This window comes from Dromiciops gliroides, chromosome 2, assembly GCF_019393635.1.
Source record: "Dromiciops gliroides isolate mDroGli1 chromosome 2, mDroGli1.pri, whole genome shotgun sequence".
Classification (NCBI taxonomy): Eukaryota; Metazoa; Chordata; class Mammalia; order Microbiotheria; family Microbiotheriidae; genus Dromiciops; species Dromiciops gliroides.
The window spans coordinates 6,465,312-6,471,419 of record NC_057862.1 but is presented as its reverse complement, the minus strand read 5'-3'; the positions used below and the strand labels follow the sequence as shown (position 1 = coordinate 6,471,419).

Here is a 6,108-nt window from a genome sequence, read left to right as displayed (position 1 = left end):
TGAGGGTTAAGTGATTTGTCCAGGGTCACACAGCTAGTAAGTGTCAAGTGTCTGAGGTGACATTTGAACTCAGGTCCTTCTGAATCCAGGGCTGGTGCTTTATCCACTGCACCACCTAGCTGCCCAAAGGCCATGTTCCACATCTATCCTCCCCCACTCCTACAAAAAAGGGAGGGAGGAGTATCGTCAAATATCTTTCTGGGGGCCAACCTTGGGCATCATAATGATACAGCATTCAGTCTCAATGTTATTGTTGTTTTCACATACATTGTTGTAATCTTGTGAATATTGTCTTTCTTGTTTCTGCTTACTTCATTTTATATCAGTTCATATGTCTTCCCAAGTTTCTTTAAATTCTTTGTAGTAATCCATTCTTACTGTTGAATAATTTCCCATTACTTTTTTATACCACAACTTATTGTGCCATTCCCCATTCATTGAAAATTTATTTTCTTTCCAGATTTTTTTTTTGCTATTACAAAAAGTGTTGCTATAAGTTGTTCAGTGTTTGTCAGGTCTTTCTACCTACCATCTAAATTCTTGAGTTACATACCTTATACTGGGATTTCTGGGTCAAATTGTATGGATATTTTAGACATTTTAAAAAATAATTACAAATGGCTTTCCAGAATGGTTAGATCAATTCACAATTTAGCCAATAGTATACTAGTGTGTTTATTGTACTACCACCCCTCCAAAACTAGTCAATTCCAACTTTGGTCATCTTTGTCAACTTGCTAGGAGACAAATGACACCTCAGAGCTGTTTTGATTTGCATTTCTCTTATGATTAGGGATTTAGGATAATCTTCCATATGGTAATTAATAATTGGTAATTCTTTGGAGAATTATGTCTTCTTATCCTTTGAACATCTATCCACTGGGGAAGAGCTTGTAGTGTTACAGATTCATGTAAGCCTCTAATCTATCTTGAATATCAGTCCCTGATTAGAGATATTTGATGCCATGACGTTTTCCTAATAGACCACTTCCTTTTTCAGCCCGATGTTTTGATTTTGTCCCTGTAAAAGCTGTTCAATTGTCTGGAATCAAAGTCACGTATTTTAGCTTTGGGATCCCTTTTACTCCTTGTTTAAGAATTGTCCCCTCCAGGGGCAGCTAGGTGGTGCAGTGGATAAAGCACTGGCCCTGGGTTCAGGAGTACCTGAGTTCAAATCTGGCCTCAGACATTTGACACTTACTAGCTGTGTGACCCTGGGCAAGTCACTTAACCGCCATAGCCCCACAAAAAAATAAAAAATAAAAAAAACAATTGTCCCCCCCCCCTCTCTCCAGGCATCCTCATGTGACTAACATCATCTTTAAACCCCACGTGGCAATCCCTGAAGCAACTTTGAGATGCCCAGGGAAGACAGGGCTACCTGGAAGTCAAATTACTTCCTCAAGATCATCCAACTTTTGGATGAATATCCAAAAAGCTTCATTGTGGGAGCAGACAATGTGGGCTCCAAGCAGATGCAGCAGATCTGGATGTCCCTCCATGGGAAGGCCCTAGTATTGATGGGAAAAAAACGTCATGATGCACAAAGCCATTTGTAGGCATCTGGAGAACAACCCTGCCCTGGAGAAACTGCTGCCTCATATCCGGGGGAATGTGGGTTTTGGGTTCACCAAGGAAGACCTGACAGATATCAGGGATATGCTTCTGGCCAATAAGGTGCCAGCTGCTGCCCATGCTGGTGCCATCACCCCGTGTGATGTCACTGTGCCAGTCCAGAACACTGGCCTGGGGCCCGAGAAGACTTCCTTCTTCCAGGCGCTGGATATCACCACCAAGATTTCCATGGGCACCATTGAAATCTTGAGTGACATGCAGCTCATTAAGACTGGTGACAAAGTAGGCACCAGCAAGGCCACCTTGTTGAACATGCTGAACATCTCCCCATTCTCCTTTGGGCAGCATTCAGCAGGTGTTTGACAATGGCAGCATCTACAACCCTGAAGTGCTGGACATCACAGAGGAGACTTTGCACCTTCGGTTCTTAGAGGGTGTCTGCAATGCTGCCAGCATCTGTCTGCAGATTGGCTACCCAACTGTTGCATCAGTCCCCCACTCCATCATCAATAGGTACAAGTGGGTCTTGGCTGTAGCTGTGGAGACTGACTATACCTTCCCGCTTGCTGAAAAGGTGAAGGCCTTCCTGGCTGACTCTTCAACTTTTGCTGTGGCCACCCCTGCAGCTGCTGCCCCAGAGGCTGCCATACCTGCTGCTGCCACTCCAGCCAAAGTGGAAACTAAGGAAGTCAGAGGAGTCTGATGAAGATATGGGATTTGGTCTGTTTGATTGACGGGAAACAACTATTTCAGCCAGGTTATTTGTGAAACAAAGAAATAAAAGTGCTCATTTCTCTGCAAAAAATAAGAATTGTCCCCCTAACTGGCTGTGTGGCCCTGAGCAAGTCACTTAACCCCAATCGCCTCACCAAAACAAACAAAAACAAAAACAAACAAAAAAAACAAAAAAAGAACTGTATATCTAGCCAACGCTGTGAAAAGTTCTTTTCTTTTCTTTTTTGATGTGAATGGTGATATTCAGGTTATAGAGCCATGCTGAACCTTCTGGGACATGTGGTATAAGGGGTTGGGCTAAACTTAATTTCTTCCAAGATGCTTCCACTTTCCCAAGAAGTTCTTGTCAACTGTGGAGTATGTACCTTTGACAACTTACCTTCTCAGATTTATTGCACATTGGGTTTTGAGATCCCCTTGTTTCTGATTTTTCTTTATTTATCTGTGCTCTGGTTGACCTTTTTAATAATAAGTAATAAAAATAATAATGACTGGCACTTATATGGGTTTTGAATGTTTGAAAAGCACTTTACAAATAGTATCTAATTTTGTCTTCATAACAATGCTGGGAAGTAGGTGCTATCATTATCACCATTTCTGAGATGAGGTAAGTGAAGCAAAGAAGGTTAAATAACTTGTCCAGGGTTACTCAGTTAGGAAGTGTGTGACATGGAATTTGACTCAGGTCCTCTGACTCCAAGTCTAGCATTCTGCCTACTATGGAAGCTAACTGCCTATTCTTTTCTAAAGTCATTAACAAATAGTTTTTTTAAAAAATATTCTCACTATTTACAATATAAGCACAGGTCTGGAAGTTTTATTCCTCCTTCATTGCTACTAGTTGTTGTAATGTTTTTTTTTCATTATTTCCCTTCTGAGTCTAATGAGGTGGGGCTCCTTAAGTCTGCCATGCCTGTTACCTTTAAAGTTAAGGGGGGACCACCCCCCCTCCATTCCACAGTATCCATTGTCTAGGGAAGCAATAGAAGAGATCACACCTATAATTGAGGCTTTGAAAAGTCAGGGTATTATTATTCCATGCCATCACTCTCCATGCAATACTCCCATTTTGTCAGTTAAAAAGCCGGGTATTCTTTCTTTCCCTCCAAATAAATGAAAGTGGATTATGAAGGGATAATAAGCACTCAGATCTGAAGTTCTAAATCTAATTTCATACTCCAAATGGATAACATCTAAATGATTTGACAATACAAAAACTCCAACAGCAAGCATCTCAAGGCCTTTGAGTTTCCTTTGTTCTTCTAAAATGAAGTTCTGATTTGCAGGAATTGTCATCCTGTCCTGGTTAATGAACAGGACTCTTCAAACAACCAGGAGTTTAGGGAATAGTATGCCTGTACCCCCATAAGAAGGCAATCAGAGCCTCAAAAATACTCCTGAAAGGAAGATGGAGGGAAGAGTCTTCAGGATTGTCCAGTTGATCTAGCCCCTGAGAGCTCCCTCTCCTCTTAATGAACTTGAAACCCACTCTAATTTGACCTAGATCTGGGTGAGGGCTGCGTCTTTTGCTTTCTTTAATAATACTCCTGGGCACAAAAAGTAGTAAGCAATAATTACTAGAGGAAGGCCTTGGAGTGCTTAGGACTAGGGCTCAATGTCCTCTTCTAATTCTTGCCATTTCTTTGACTTTCAGAATATCACTTAATTTTCTGGTCCTCAAATTTTTCATCTGCAAATGTTGGACTCAATGGTCTTTGAGGTCTTCAACCTCTAGATCAATGATCACATGATTCTATGAGGCTACATCCTAGCTGTGTGACCCCAGGCAAGTCCCCTACCCTCCCAATGGCAAATGTCTAGGATTAATAGTCATAAGACTGATGCCAAGCTGCATTGAGAGAAGCCACTTCCTCACAGTGATATGCATAGCTCCTGGTAGAGCTGGAATATGCTCAAAAGCCGGTGACTTTGTATCTGAAGTGTCCAAAAGTGCCTTCTACATGATAGACAGACTTAGTAAATATTGGTTTAAATTAATTTAATTTCTTTATAAGGGAAATTCTAAGCAAAGAGGACCATAGCACACTCAGATCATCATTATTATCCCTGGGTACCATGTAAATTCCTTAAGTGTAAGGGCTAGAGAAATGAGTCTGAGAATCATGCCTCTGAACCATTTTCTCCACTTGAGGGAAGTCTTTGACATCCTTCTTGGTCTCTTTCAATAGTGCCCAAATAAAAACTATTTTATTCTAATTGAAAAAAAGGGTAAGGGCTTTTTTTTATCTTGTCTCTATATCTCTGGGAACTAGCACAGAGGTTAATATAAAGTAGGTGCTTAATAAATGCTTATTGGTCTGAATAAAATGAAAGAAAATCACTCCAAATGGAACCATAGGATGGTCATTCATATCCTTCCCCTATTTTCCAAACCAGAGAATCACTTGCACCTAGACATACACACACACACACACACACACACACACACACACACACACATACACACACACACACTCAGCAAAACAACATCTGAGAATCTGAGATTAAGTTTGTCTCTTACATAAGGAAGTGTTTTGAAGTGTCCCCAAAACAGAATGGTTGCAAAGTATCAATGTCTGATCAGCAATACAATGTGGCTGAAGCTAGAAGGCAGCCCAACATGAGCAGTGAAGTAGTCAAACCCAATTCCCAAGGAGAGCTCCCCAAGGTTTGCTGGATATTGGGAGGAATTGAGGGACATGAAGTGGAAACACCTCCCAATTCACAATTTTGTGCAATCTGGCATGCCATTACTCCTTTTTTTTTAAATAGTGACCCAAAGCTTCCATTTTGCAGAGCTCCATGAAGACCTTCATTCCACTCCTGGCTGTGTTCCCGGACTGAAGACTTCATAGCCATGCCTTTGCCAGTGCCTTATCCTGAAATTTCTGTCATGACTTGGTACTTGCTCATCCTTTAACATCCAACTCACTGCCCCATCTTCTCAACCAGGAATATCCCTCCTCAAGCCCTTTCCATTATTGAGTTCCTCTAACAGCCTCCATTTTGTGGAGGGACCCAAACTGGCCTTCATTCCCCTTTTTTAAATTAATTCATTTATTTAGAATTTCCCTCAAGTTACATGTATAAAGAAATTTTCACATCAATTTTTAAAACTTCGTGTTCCAAATTCTCTTCCTCCCTCCTTCCCCACCCCACTCAAGATTGCTTTCTGGTTCCAAGCACGGGCAGCACAACTGAATTCTGCCTCAGCACCAACAGAGATCCCTGCAGTCTTTCCCCAGCTAACTGCTCAACCCCCCTGGACTGTGAGCTGAGTTCCAGAAGTAGCCACTGCGGCAGCTGATTCAGAGGTTCCATAGGCCTTTTTCTCTGGCATGGCTGGCCTGGGGCTTGATCTGTGCCAGCATGGCTGTCTACACTCCACTCCTACATGCAACAGGACTTTCCTGCTGACCTTCTAAGCTGTCTTTGGCTGGAAAATGATCTCACCCCATCCTTTTATGGATCCTGCTGCTACAAAAATTCCTTCATTCCCCTTTAAACTTTATTTCTGGTTTGGGATTTTTAAACCATATTCCTCCCCTTTTGTGTGTTGTATTCTTCCATTAGAATGGAAGTGTGTTGAAAGCAGACACTATATTTCTTTTTGGTTGTATTTATAACCCCAGTGTTTATTTAGCACAGCACCCAGCACTCTAAATTTAAGCATAGTAAATGCTTAATAAACATGTTTTCTTCCTTCCATTTCTTGGTTGTAGATTAGAGACAGAGCAGACCCTGGAAAATCCCACCACTGGGCAGGAATCTTATGATGCTGGCCACAAACAGTGCATT

At 41.6% G+C, this 6,108-nt stretch overlaps 1 pseudogene; it reads left to right on the top strand.

Annotated features, from left to right (window-relative positions):
• Positions 1-1,358: 1,358 nt before the first annotated feature.
• LOC122739830 lies at positions 1,359-2,309 on the top strand (annotated as a pseudogene).
• Positions 2,310-6,108: the final 3,799 nt, after the last annotated feature.